The sequence below is a fragment of the Lepus europaeus genome, chromosome 3 (genome assembly GCF_033115175.1).
Source record: "Lepus europaeus isolate LE1 chromosome 3, mLepTim1.pri, whole genome shotgun sequence".
Classification (NCBI taxonomy): domain Eukaryota; kingdom Metazoa; phylum Chordata; class Mammalia; order Lagomorpha; family Leporidae; genus Lepus; species Lepus europaeus.
Genome location: NC_084829.1, coordinates 128,628,840 through 128,642,721, shown reverse-complemented (window position 1 = coordinate 128,642,721; position 13,882 = coordinate 128,628,840).

Genomic DNA, 13,882 nt, shown 5'->3' with positions numbered 1-13,882 from the left:
CTTAAATGCAGGGTAGCTCTCAGAGACCAAAGGCCCAAGAAAGAGCAATACCACTGGTGCAAGGCCTAGAGTCCAAAGGCTTTAAGAAACTGGAGATCTAATGTCCAAGGGCAGAGGATTGTTGTTCTCAACTCCAGAAAAGACAGCAAAATCACATTCCCTCTGCCTTTTTGTTCTGCTCAAGACCTCACCCCATTGGATGGTGCCTACCCACACTGGTAAGTGTGGACAGATCTTTAGTCCATTGACTCAAATTCTAATCTCTTCCAGAAATACTCTCACAGACTAATCCAGAAATTACATTTTATTAGTTTTGTGTATATCCCTTAGTAGGATTTACAACTAAAATTAACCATTATACTCTCAATAAGTAGGAGACAGTTGACCACTGAGTTAAAACAAATGCTGACTAAAGAAATGTTTCCCTTCTATATATAGTACAATTAAATCTGTAAATGATTCATGAATATTATTAAATGTTTGAATATTTATTTTTACTCAGTAATGGGAAAAAGATTTCAAAATGTCATTTTACTTGCATAATACTGAAGATGATGTTCACCATTGGATTCCCATAACAAAATTTATTTTAAAAAACCCTACAATTGTGTCCCCATGATGTGTGAGGTTCAGGAAAGGTAAAACTGAAATAGATGTAATCCTGGGCCTCAGAAAATACATAGTTGCCAACTAGCTCATCTTCCTTCCCTAAAATCTGTCCTGTCCACCCCTTCATCTGAACATATTAACACACCTCTACTGTACATTATTTGTAACACTTCTGGAACATAATAATCTCCTATGAGGCAATGCATAATGGAAAGAGCATGACCTTTGTAGTCAAAGAGCTGTGTATTCAAACTTTTGCTTAAACATGCATGCAATATCCAGCTTTGAGGAAGTTATTTCAACTCTCTGGGCTTTTCGTCATTTGTAATATATGAGCCCTACCACACAAGTCTGTATTTTACAACAAGGAAAGGGGATAGCAGGTGGTGCAAATCTCCTGAGAACCCATCAAGGGCAAGTCCCTGTTTCTTATATTAAGTCCCTGTTTCTTATATTAAGGGAATGAATGTAAATATATCTTATAAGCTATAAATTAATACACCAATTTTATATTAATTTTAAATTTACTTCAAATCCACCATGCATGTTGCTGATAGACTAATCTTAAATTTGCCTTAACATTGTGCTTTGAAACTGATGAGTGCCCATTTCCTTTCTCAGGTAGTCAAGTTTCTCTGCTTTACTTCCTTTTTAAAAAAAAATATTTTAAAAGATTTAATTATTTATTTGAAAGTCAGAGTTACACAGAAAGAGAAGTAGAGGCAGAAAGAAGTCTTCCATCTGTGGTTCACTCCCCAATTGGCCACAAACAGCCAGAGATGCACCAACCTGATGCCAGGAGCCAAGAGCTTCTTCCGGGTCTCCCATACAGGTGCAGGGGCCCAAGGACTTGGGCAATCTTCTACTGCTTTCCCAGGCCTTAGCCGAGAGCTGGATTGGAAGTGGAGCAGCCAGGACTCAAACCAGCACCCATATGGGATGCCGGCATGGTAGGCGCGGGCTCACCCACTACACCACAGCACAGGTCCCCTCTGCTTGACTCTCAAGGTCATCCAAAGCTGCTCATATCACCCCATTGCAATCATTTTCCCATTACTTCCACTCTGTAAGTCTTCTCTAGACAATCTGGATAGGCAGGCGTATTGTCTTGCTTCTAGGCCTCTGATCACATCTGGAGCAAGCACTTTTCAATTTATCCAGAGCCTTCCCTTTATTCTTCATCTCTTAGCTCAAATCTCCACCCAAAGGAAAGCTCTTCTGGTTGTACAACATTCGCTGAACTCTCCTGATTCAACTCATAAAACATTTATCTACCACTCACTTGACAGCCCTTCTGCTTGCTTGCAAACTCCTTAAAACCAGGGATCTTTCCTTATATTCCCTTATAGGTACACATCATAAATTCAAAAAAAAGTGCTTTCATTAATTTCTTATATTCAAATTAACGAATGGAAATAACATGAAGATTGGTTGTCAGTAGAAGTGATGTAGGGTTTGCTTTAGCCGAGTCATGCCCAGGGAGAAGATAACCATAGGTAAGCCATGGCAGAGGCCTAGATCTGGCCCTCCTTTCCCAGCACTCAGAGGGTAGCCCTGTTCACACCCTGGTTTTCCAGGTCCAGTCAGCAGAATAGAATCCATTCTGCTACTGAGGCCACCCAGTCTCTGGCACTTTGTTGTGGTCGCCCCCAAACTAATACACATTGTGTTTGAATCTCTCCTAGTGCTCCCCAAAAAAAAGAGTGCTTAGAATTGCAAAATGCACACATAGGCAATTTTTACATCATTACTAGGTGAAAAGCTATCTGCACAAACTTCAAGGTGCTAATGAGTAAGAATCCATCCTGCAAGAACAAGGCTCAGATGGCCTGGGCGAATGCAATGAGGAAGCAAAGGCACAGGACTTTTGAGAGCCAGAAGACCTCAAGAACACCCAAATTGTAAAAAGCTGGGGAGCTTGGAAGGCAAATATAGAAACAGTGACTGATTTGGGAAAGGCCTTGACAAGCTCTGATTCTTGGATATAATCTTATAAAACATGGTAAGATCATACAGTGTTGGAATAGTCTGAGCACTTTCAACTTATTAAAAAAAAAGAAACAAAATAAATAAGACAAAGCAAAACAAAAAAGTCAAGCAACACCTTTTGGTGAAATGAAACTGAGCAGGATATGAGAAATAGAGGAAAGAAAGAAAAGGGACATGTAACAGGGAAAGGAAGGAACTGAGAGAACCAGGGAATGCCAGACGCACTTTTGTAAATACTTCACTAAACTAACAGAGTAGGAGGTCCAGAACCATCAGCACAGGAGTGAAGCATCACTCACCTTTCTCTCCTGAGAATAAAGGGAAATGAATCTCAGTCACGAGCAATGAAAAGGATGGGAGTCAAATAACAAGGAAAAGGATTGTAAGAAAACTGAGATTAAGGAGGAAGCTTATGTTTCTATGGACAAGAAAGGGCAAAAGAAAGATGTTCCCATGAAATATTTACCTAATCATTAAAGGTGAATCCAAAGAAATTAAGAAAATGTTGGAAACCCTGAGTAGCTTAAGTAAGAATTTTTCAAACTTACAAATGAAATCATTAGACAAAAGTATTATTTGAGAAGAGAGCTGACAAATTTTAGGAAGAATTAAAAATACGTGAAACAATCATGTTAGAAATAAAGAATAGGGAACCAGTATTGTGGCGTAGCAGGTGAGGAAGGCCACTGTCCGCAATGCTGGTATCCCATACTGGTGCCAGTTTCGATGAGAGTTTTTTGTCCTGGTGCCTCCACTTCTAATGTAGCTCCGTGATAATGGCCTGGAAAAGCTGTATAAGATGACACAAGTGTTTGGGCTCCTGTCACCCAAATAGGAGACCTGGATGAAGTTCCTGGCTCCTGGTTTCAGCCTGGCCCATGCCTGGTACAGGCTTGACTGTTGCAGCAATCTGGGGAGTGAATCAGCAGATGGAGGATCTCTTCCTTTCTTCCTCTTTCCTTTTCTCCCTATCTGTTAACTCTAATGTTAAAAATAAATAAATAAATAAATAAATAAATAAATATTAAAAAAAGGAAATATAGACTAAACTATAAGGATCATTAAAAAAAAACAAATGACTTGCTGAAAAGAAAGAGAATATGGAAAGAAGTCAATGCTTAAAAATCAAAATAAAATAAAGGAAGATATAGGGAAGAGAATGAAACCCTAAGAATCTTTTCAAAATAATGGATGATAGATTTGGCTGGAAGACAGGAGGCAAGATCAAAAGTACAAGAACAAAGTCTATGAAACAAAACAAAAAGGAAACACAAATTTAAAAAAATATATAACTTGAAAGTACAAAGGAAGGTCAAAATGTTGTGGAAAAGTGGGAAAAAACATTTTTATGGTGCAAAAAGTTTTAAATCTCCACCTAGTTTTTTCACAATATATTCTAAATAAGGATTCTGAAGATCCATCATATGGATGGCTTTCAATTTCTTAAATTTTATTTAAGGTATATAAGTTTCATATATTTCATATATACAGATTTAGGACCATAGTTATACTCCTAATCTTACCCCCCTCTCACCCATGCTCAATTTCTTCTTCCTCTTTCCTCTCCTATTCCCACTCTTAATTTTTCCAAAGATCTATTTTCAATTTACTTTATACTCATAAGATTAACCCTATACTAAATAGAGTGTTCAAGAAATAGTATGAGAAAAGGAAAAAACACTTTTCCTCAACAATCAAGACAAGGTTTATAAACAGCCTTCAATTTTCAAAATGTCCATTTCACTCCAAAATACTACATTTTAGGTATTCTGCTAGTTAGCCCAGATCTGGGAAAACATTTGATATCTGTCTTTTTGGGATTGGCTTATTTCAATAAGTAAAATGGTTTCCAGTTGCACCCACTCTGTTGCAAAAGACAGTATTTCTTTTTTTTTTCATAGTGTATATATACCATATTTTCTTTATCCAGTCAACAGTTGATGGACATCTAGTAAGACTCCATATATTAGCTATTGTGAATTGAGCTACAATAAACAAGAGGTGGGGTACAGATAACTCTTTCATAAGATGATTTCATTTCATTTGGGTAAATTCCCAGGAGTGGGATGGCTGGGTCATATCGTAGGTTAATATTCAGATTTCTGAGATATCTCCATACTGTCTTCCACAGTGTCTGTACCAGTTTACATTCCTACCAACAGTGGATTAGGATACCTTTTTCCCCACATCCTCACCAGCATTTGTTTGTTGATTTCTGTAGGAGAGCCATTCTAACTGGAGTGAGATAAAAACTCATTGTGGTTTTATGTGCCTTTCCCCGATGGCTAGTGATCCTGAGCATTTTTTCATGTGTCTGCTGGCCATTTGAATTTCTCTTCTTGAAAAAAGTCTGTACAAGTCCTTTGCCCATTTCTTAACTGGATTGTTTGTTTTATTGTTGTTAAATTTCTTGAGCTCTTTATTGATTCTGGATATTAAACCTTTATCAGTTGTATAGCTTACAAATATTTTCTCTCATTTTACCAGTTGCCTCTTCACTTTGCTGAGTGTTTCTTTTGCAGTGTAGAAGCTTCTCCACTTGATGTAGTCCCATTTGGTTTTGATTGCCTGTGCTTGCAGGGTCATTTCCAAGAATTCCTTGCCTATGCTCATGTCTTGCAGAGTTTCCCCAATGTTCTCTAGTAACTTCATGGTACTGGGTTGTAGATTTAGATCCTTGATCCATTTTGAGTGGATTTTTGTTAAAGATATATGGTAGGGGTCTTGCTTCATACTTTTGCACACAGAGACCCCATTTTCCCAGCACAATTTGTTGAAGAGACTGTCCTTGCTCCAGGGATTGATTTTAGCTCCTTTGTCAAAAAATAAGTTGGTTGTATATTTATGGATTGATTTATGGAGTTTGTTTTCTGTTCTATTGGTCTCTAAGTCTGTTATTGTGCCAGTTCCATGGTGTTTTGATTATAACTGCCCTGTAGTATGTCTTCAAATCTGGTATTGTGATGCCTCTGGCTTTGCTTTTGTTGTATAATTTTGCTTTAGCTATTCAGGGTCTCAATATTGTTTTACCATAGTAAACTTGTTTTAATTCCATTTCACAAACTTTAAAAAAATATCTCCATATATACTGTATGGTATACTGTATACATGGGCAAATGATCCAGGACAGAAAATACCTACGCATGTTTTAGGAAAACTATTGAATTTAATAAAAATGGAAAACAACAGTTGAGAAAGGGAGAGGGGTTGATCTCCTAGATACAAATATGTGGGAACTTAATAGAGAAAGGAAATTGGATTGTTATGAGATTCTGGCGGTAGTACTTTGTGCCAGAAGACAAGAAAGACATGTTTGAAAAAACAATGAGGAAAAACATAAGTCAATAATTTTTCTATTTGAGTCAAATGCCAACACACATATAAACATGCAGTGCATAGAGGCTTACAAAGAACCAAACTATTAGGAACATCAAAAACACAGGAAATACTGCTTTTACATGCAATTCTAATGGAATATATTAGAGATATGTTTCAGCAACCTAAATATGTTGGAAGCCATCATATGAGGACTGTAATGAGTTGTACATTTACCTGTAGAACAGAAATTAAATGATAGTTAAAAAGAAAGTAGGAGAGTCACAAAGTCTATGTTTTCTGGAAGTATCCATAAACACTGATATTGGATACAGAAAGGAAGTAGAATAGATTCTACTCCTGGGAGGCTAAAAATTGCACTTGAAAGTTATCCTAATTGAGTCCTTGGATCCATCTTACTTGATTTGAAAAAAAGATCTTTGCAGATATAATTAAAGACTTTTGAGAGGAGATCATCCTAGATTATGTGCCCTAAATCCAATGACAAGGACCTTGTAAGAGGAGAACAAAAAGGAGGCCATGTGATCACAAAAGCATAGATAGGAGTTATCTAGCAACAAATGCCAAGGAACATCAACCACCACCAGGAACTAGAAAAGGTAGGGATGAACTCCCAGAGTTCCTGGAGGGAACAAAGCCAGTCTGACCTCTTAAGTTTGCACTTCTGTCTTCCAGAACTATTTGAGAATAATTTTTTGTTGTTCAAAGGCACCAAGATGCAGTAATGTGTTATGACTGCCCTAGGATACAACCTCATCAACTAAATTCATGAATACTCATAGTAGAAAACTAATAAACCAGAGTAGAATTTTTTAAAAAGTGGAATAAAGATATGTATAAAGGCATTAGTACAAAGATAATTATTAGAACAGAATGTTGTAATTATAAATATAAAAGAAATTCCAAAGATAAAAAAGAAAGCAAGAAGGTAGAAATAGAGAAAAAGAGCATAAATAAAATAGGCAAAATAGTTTGGACTATATATTTTAAAAAACAACATTCTTAAATGTAAATATAACAAAAATTATACTATAGGATTGATAAAAATAATGAATTGTATTGAGAAAAGTTAAGTGGGCTTGACCCACTTATTTAAATAGGGTTTAGATTTGCTAACAAAGCAAAATCCAACACTAAGATATATTTGAGTCACACCTAAAAGACATATTTAGAAAGGATAAAAATAAATGGGCAGACAAAGCTAAATCAAAACTAAAATAACAGAGCTGGCACTGTGGCGTATTAGGGTAAACCTCCACTTGCCCTCACTAGCATCCCATATGGGCACCAGTTTGTGTTCCAGCTGCTCCACTTCTGATGCAGCCCCCTGCTGATGGCCTGTGAAAGCAGTGAAGGATGAGCCAAGTGCTTCAGCCCATGTACCCACGCGAGTGATCCAGAAGCTCCTGGCTCCTTGCTTTGGATCAGCCCAGCTCCAGGTGTTGCAACCATTTGGGGAGTGAACCAGTAGATGGAAGACCTTTCTCTCTGTCCCTCCCTCTCTTTGTCTGTTACTCTACCTCTCAAATAAATAAATAATTAAATAATTAAAAGTTAAATAACAAGAAAGCAGAACTTGTTCTTCAATCTTGAAAAATACAGCATTCAAACTAAGACAAAAAATGACAAAATGAGGAAGACAGTTTATGATGTTAAAGTTTATGAAGTTAAAGACACAAACTTTGAAATTTTCAACAAAACAGACACAACACCAACTGCAATAAACCAAAGAAAAAAGAGAATTTCCTGGAAAAGGAGTGATATTAAAAAGTAATACAGTATAGGCAATTGGCATAGCTGTGAAGACGTTGCTTGGGATGCTCATATCCCTGATCAGAGTACCCGTAGTCCAATGTCAGCTCCACTCCCCAACTACAAGTTCCTACTAATGCATACTCAGGGAAGCAGAAGTGATGGTCCAGGTGGTTGGTAATTGCTATTCATATGGGAGACTCATTTGAGTTGTGGTTCTAGGTTTGGTCTGGACTGGCCCCAACTGTTGCAGGTATTTGGAGAGTGAACCAACAGACAAAAGATCTATGAAAACAATAGCCTTCATATGTATATATATATATTTGTATTTATATATATATATATATATAAACAAAAACTATGACCCTATTTATGATAGCAAAAGTGCATACATAAAGTATTAACTACATAGATGCATAAATATATATATATGTGTATATGTATATGTATGTGTGAGTGTGTGTGTGTGTGTAAACTTCAAGAATTATACCGAATCTACTTAAGGAAATCACTAAAGACACAAAAGTAAACTTGGACAGAAGATCCAATATCCCGTAAAGACATCAGTATTCCCTGAGTTAATTTATAAATGTAAAGCAAACTCTATAGAAATGTCATTGTGGAATTTTTTCTTGAGCTACATAAGACTATTATGAAGTTCATTTGGAAAACTAATAAATAAGAATAGACTGGAAAAACCTGAAAGCAAGACGATTAAAGTCTAAGACAGAGGACTTGCACTCCCATATGTTGCAATATATTATAAAGCCTCTGTAATTAAATGCTAATGCACAAATTGGCAGACAGATTAGAGACACAAAATTAAAACACACATACTCATGTGAATGTGTGCTAAAATGCCTATGGAAATGTAGTATACATAAAAGGTAGCAGCACTCCGAATCAATAGGTGGAAATGAAGACTTCGTATTGCATGAAGGATCTCAGTGAGAGACACCCCAGTGGAAAGAGGGGGCCATCAAAGAAGGATGTACTTTTCTCTGAAAGGAGGAGAGAACTTCCATTTTGCTTATGGCCCTGTCTAAATACTGGTTGAATTTGTGATGACAAGAGGCTTCCATAGCCTTGGCACTCATGGCAAGAGCCTCGGGTGATCACAGATGTCATAATTAAGAGTGTCAATTGTTAAATCAACAACAGGAGTCACTGTACACTTACTCCCCATGTAGGACCTCTGTCCTTAATGACTTGTACTATGAGTATTAACTGCAAAACTTGTTCTCAAACAGTGCTTTTTACATTGTGTGTGTATGTGTGCAAACTGTTGAAATATTTACTTAGTATAAAGCTTCTATTCAATATATAAAGCTAATTAAAAATGAATTTTAAATAAGAATGGGATGGGACAAGGTGGCATGTACCAATGCCATCTCACTAGTTCAAGTGATCATCTTCAGTTCACATTCGATGGCTCCGATAGGTCTAAGAATCAAAGGGATCACACAAACAAGACAAGTGTCTGCTAATACTAACTGATAGAATCAAAAAGGGAGAGAAAGATCCAACATGGGAAGTGGGATACACAGCAGACTTATAGAATGACAGATGTCCTAAACAACACTCTGGCCTCAGAATCAGCCCTTAAGGCATTTGGATCTGGCTGAAGAGCCCATGAGAGTATTTTAGGCATGGAAAGCCAAGAAACCATGGAAAAGAAAAAAAGAAGAAGACCTAAGTGAAAGATCTCTGTGAGTGAGATCCCAGTGGAAAGAACAGGGCCATCAAAGAAGGAGGTACCTTTCTCTGAAGGGAGGAGAGAACTTCCACTTTGACTATGACCCTATCGGAATAAGATCAAAGTCGGTGAACCCTAAAGGCTTCCATAGCCCTGGCAACTCACGACTAGAGCCTAGGGAGATTACTGACACCATGAACAGGAGTGTCAAATTGTTAAGTCAGCAACAGAAGTCACTGTGTACTTACATCCCATGTGGGAACTGTCCTTAATGTGTTGTCTAATGTGCAGTGATGCTATAACTAGTACTGAAACAGTATTTTTACACTTTGTGTTTCTGCGTGGGTACAAACTGATGAGATCTTTACTAATTATATACTGAATCGATCTTCTGTATATAAAGATAACTGGAAATGAAAAAAAAAAAAACCTGGTGTTAAATTGGAAATGGCATAGAAAATTATTTTTTTAAAAAAATATTATGTAGGATCTCTGTCTTTAATGTGCTGTACACTCTTATTTAATGCTATAACTAGTACTCCAACAGTATTTTTTTTTCACTTTGTGTTGCTATATGGGGGCAAACTGTTGAAATCGTTACCTAATATATACTAAACTGATCTTCTGTATATAAAGAGAATTGAAAATGAATCTTGATGTGATTGGAAGGGGAGAGGGAGTGGGAAAGGGGAAGGTTGTGGGTGGGAGGGAAGTTTTGGGAGGGGGAAGCCATTGTAACCCATAAGCTGTACTTTGGAAATTTATATTCATTAAATAAAAGTTTAATTTAAAAAAAAAGAATGGGATGGGAGAGGGATTAGGAGGTGGGATGAGAGTGGGGGAGGGAGGGTGAATATGGGGGTGGAAACACTATATTCCTAAAGTTGTACCTATGAAAATTTTATTCATTAAATAAAACTTTTAAAATAAAAAGACTTTGTATTAAATGATATTAGCAAAAATTGATGGGGAATAAAAACAACAGTGAATCCATGCCTCATACAATATTTCATAAAAAATTACAAGGAGATTAAAGATTTAAATAAATGAATCTATAAATAAAATAAAATATGAGTGAACTGTGGTATAATATCAGTGTGGGAAAACTTCCCTGCTATGACTAGGATTTAAAAGCTATAAGGAAAAAGAGTGATACACTTTGCTCCATAAAATATGCATGACAACAAGTCATATGAAACATAAAAATCAAATGACAGTAGGGAACATATCTCAAATCTCTATCAGAGAAAACAGTATTATAAAACATAAAATACTTCTAAAATTATAAAAATTTATAAAAATTATAATTTTTAATTATAAAATTAAAAATCCTATAATAATCTACTAGAATTAGAAACAGAACTCACAGAAAAAGAAATGCAAATATCATATGAAACTATTATCTGACTTGTTATAAGAAAAATACAAACTGAGGGCCAGCATTATGGCATAGTGGCTTGAGATATTACATATGACACTGGCATCTCATATCAGAGCAAAAGTTTGAGTCCTGGCTGCTCTACTTCCAAATCAGCTATTGTGCCTGGGAAGACAGTGGAAGATGGGCCAAGTACTTGTGCACCTGACATCCACATAGGAAGCCCAGATGTAGCTCCTGGCTCCTGGCTTCTACTTGGTCCAGCCCTGGCCATTGCAGCTATTTGGTGAGTGAACCAGCAGTTTGAAGATCTCTCTCTCTCTCTCTCTCTCTCTCTCTCTCTCTCTCTCCCTTCCTCCCTCCCTCCCTCCCTCCCTCCTTCTCTCTGTCTCTCTCTACCTCTACTTCTATCTCTACCTCCTATCCTCTATCTCTCTCTTTTTGGAACTACATTTCACATAAATAAGTATTTCAAAAACATAAAAAATAAAAGTACATATTGAAATAGCACTGAGATATTTTTCATCTATTAAATTAACAAAAATTCCAAATTGAGCCACAGACTTCTGGTGGAAGTTATAGAAAACAGGTACTCTCAAATATTTCTATGGAAGGGAAAGGAATATAATACTTATGATGAGGGGACATTCAGAAGCATTTAGCAAATTATATATATGAGAGTAGTTCAAAAATGCGTATAAAATGGAATTGAAAGATAGGAGTGGGTGTTTACCCACGTGGGTAAGGCACCTGCATCCCCCACTGGAGTCTCAGGGTTTGATTCTCATTTAAGAGCTATCATAGAAAGAATACCAAGAGCAAGCCTTAGACGCTATGCCTCACCACCTGTCTCACCTCCTACTAAGATAGAAAATCACAGACAAAATTCCTTCCAGAGAGTGGGATGGGTAAAGTATATTGGATGACAGAAATTGGGGTTCCTATAAGGCATACCTATTGAAATCACTAGTACAGCTTTTTTTGTGGGGGGGACAGCTATAGTCTGGAGAACTAAGGAATATTGCCACAAGCTTAAGCAAGTAGTAGTCCAACTACAGGTGCTCTGTTGAACAGCATTTTTTTTTTCTCAAACATAATTACAAGACCTCAGCTACATGGTGTGTATTATATTGAGAGAGTGACTGTGCACTGTATGCGTCTATCCCGATTAGGAAAAAGAAACAGGAAGGGTCAGCATTTACATGGAACATTCAAAAAACACAAACCCAATTTCATCTAAAAGTAGGTTTACTCTCCAGGTCTATGTCATAATACAGTCCAAAGAGACCTGAAACATATGGAGAGCCCCCAGAATATCACACTGTTCCACTATATCAATGATACAATGTTGAATAGGTAGGTTGAGCAACAGGTGTTCTTCACACAATTGGAAGCATTGATAAGATTCTTAAGCTTAGTAAACTCCTACAAAGTTTCAGCAGCCTGTCATATCAGCAAAATTTCAAGAGGTCTAGTTGCAGGATTCCTTCAAATTACAAGTAAAATCACTGTGTCTTGCATCCTCAAGCACAAATTAGAAAATACACCGCCTCTTAAATTTCTCAAGGGTTTAAAGGCAACACATTCTTCACCAGGCATACTGATCTGTTCCATATACTGGGTGTCATGAAATGCTCCTCTTTGGCTAGAGTTGAGCAGAAAGGTGATGTGAAACAGGTTTAGTTGAGGGTATAAGGTGCCGGGTGATTAGGTTTTATAAGTTAATAGACGTTATTGAGACATGAAGGTAGAAAAGGATAGGGAGGAATTTATGTGAAGTCCCAGTAGGTGAATCACCATGCGGGTATCTGTGGTTCTGGAGCAAGGCTATGCCATCTGTATAGAATTGTATTAATTTTGGAAAAGAGCTCCTGGTAGTCAACTGGGCCCTTTGAAGGATACATTTGACCATGGATCTATCTGATCAATCACAAGCCATGTTCTATTGGGTGCACTAAGACACAAAGTCAGACAGACCCAGCAGCAAATACATTAAAAGATGGAAATGGTACATCTAGGATCAAGGCCAAAGAACACAAGCATGTTGATGACAGATGTGATCAACATCCTAGAATCCCATATCATTCATTATGCTTGCACTGGAACCACACCCTTAGTTCATACTGATGGTCACGTGGGAAGAGGAGCTAAAATACAAACTACTAAAGGAACAGGAGAAAGTCTGAGCTTGCTTTACAAGGGAGTTGAGTTGCTTTATGAGTATATGAATATTTGCAGATGACATGATGGCATCGGGTAGCATATAGTAATGAAAACTGGTCATGGATTGATAGTTGTTGGTTGTGTGATAAATCCATGGGGTTTATTATATCAGTCTCTTTTGCCTTAAACACTTTAAAATTCGTTTTATTTAAATGTAAGGCAGAGGGATTGGTGGTATGGTACAGCTTGGCTAAGCTGGGATGCCCACATCCCATATTGGAGTATAGGTTCAGACCCAACTATTTACTTCCAATCCTGCTTCCTGCTTATGTGACTGGGAAGGCAACAGTAGGTGACCCAAGTATTTGAGTCCCTGCTACCCAATGGGAGACCAGAAAGTATTTCCTGGCTCCTAGCTTAGCATGGCCCAGCCGTGGCTGTTGCAGTTATCTGAGGAAGTGAACCAGCAGATGAAAGATCTATTCCTCTTCCCACCCTCTCCTTCATCCTGCATTACTCTGCCTTTCAAATAAGTAGGTAAATACCTTTAAAATTTTTAATGAATGAAAGGCAAAGAGAGAGAGAGAGAGAGAGAGAGAGAGAGAGAAACAGAGTGATCTCCCATCCACTGGTTCACCACCTAGATGCCAACAGTTACCAGGGCTGGGCCAGGCTGAATCTGGAGCTAGAATTCAATCAGTTCCCCCACATAGGTGGAAAGGACACAGTCACTTAGACTATTACATGCTGCTTTCCAAGGAGTGCATTAGCAGGAAGCTCTAGTCAGAAGCAGAGCCAGGACTACAATCCAGACACTGATAAGAGATACAGGCATCCCAAGCAAGGTCTGAAATGCTGCCCTAACTGCCTGCTCCCTCACTTTTTATATGTCTCACCTTATCTATAACTTGAAAAAGACATTCAAATGTAAAATAAAGGCAGTGATGGGTGTGATGGGA